The sequence below is a fragment of the Belonocnema kinseyi genome, chromosome 9 (genome assembly GCF_010883055.1).
Source record: "Belonocnema kinseyi isolate 2016_QV_RU_SX_M_011 chromosome 9, B_treatae_v1, whole genome shotgun sequence".
In the NCBI taxonomy this organism is placed as follows: Eukaryota; Metazoa; Arthropoda; class Insecta; order Hymenoptera; family Cynipidae; genus Belonocnema; species Belonocnema kinseyi.
Window position 1 is genome coordinate 45,736,108 of NC_046665.1, and position 1,358 is coordinate 45,737,465.

Here is a 1,358-nt window from a genome sequence, read left to right on the forward strand (position 1 = left end):
AAACAAATTAAAGAAATTGACGATTTTAATGATATTTGAATATTTCGCACAAAATTAAAATAAAAATATATATGCAATATCAGAATATTAATACTGTGGTTAATATTTTGTTGTATAATATATTGTGTCCATTATGTTGTATAATTTATATTTTTTGTATATTATTGTACATAATGAAAATAAATTATATAATTAAGTATGTAAATCATTGAATAATTACATATTTATGTGTGTAAATTACAGTTCCTATTGTCCTTAGGCTATATTACTCCTCATGTATCACTATTTTGTTCGATATTATAATTAAATTAATATTAATATTAATTAGCTGTAAATGATTGTGCTGGAGCTTTTAAGAGTTTGATTTATCTATTAAACCAAAAAAGTTTAAATAGCATCCGGACTTTCGAAATTATAAAAATTTTTTATAAGAATAATTTGGAATTAAACAATTACAAACTACTGCTTCCTAGAATTTGGTTACATTCTACTTTTTCAGGACTAAGTGAGACTTCGATTTTTCAGATTTTAAACTTCTAGCAATTTTAAAAAGTGTTAATACAAAATTGTGTACTTGTTAGTGCTTATAATTTGTAATGCACTAATATCACATACAAAAATGAAGTTAAATTTTTTTTATGTCGTCTGCTACGGCGTCCTTAGCAGCAATGGGAAAAAGGCAGAGTATGAGTCAGTGCGAGCTATAAATCGGGACTCTAGATTTAAAACAATCACAGAGAAAATTAAAAATTTGCTGCAGGTAAGACCTGTAACTGTTAATGATTAACCACACAGAAAATCGCCGATCCTCTAATGCACACCGAAATCGGTGTGCATTGCAACAAATTTGAGCCACACAGGTTCATTCGGAGAATCTAGGGGAAAAGCATCATTTAAACACTGTTTTTTCTTATCCAGTGCAACGTGAAATGTCGTCTACAAACTGTAAGTCACCTGTCAAGATCATTTTTTCGGTCGTTATTTGAGCGAAACAGATGTTAATAAGCAGGTAAGTTATAATAATAATTCCATAACTTTTTATTTCCTCCCATTTTCCAGCGACTACATAGTCTTGGAATAAAAATAGTACTTGGCGTGATGTAATATCCAAATGTTAGGTTAGTCGAAACCTACTAAATGACATTCAAACCACTACATTTTCTGCGGAAGTTTAAAGGTATCTTAGATATCTAATCTTACAGTGGCTAGTGTCATACATAAAAGATTAGGTAAATACAATTGCATAATAAAAACAGAAAGAGTGACCCAAAATTTCGCCTCTTTTTTCGACCTCATGAATTTGATTCTAAATTGGTTTAAACTATAGCTCTTCATGATATTTGAAAGTAGAAAAAATT

General features: G+C 29.0%; 1 protein-coding gene across 1 annotated transcript in view; it reads right to left on the minus strand.

Moving 5' to 3' along the window:
* Window positions 1-1,358, minus strand: part of LOC117180897 (homogentisate 1,2-dioxygenase) — a 235,894-nt gene that overhangs the window by 162,166 nt on the left and 72,370 nt on the right. The gene's annotated exons all lie outside the window — the stretch shown is intronic.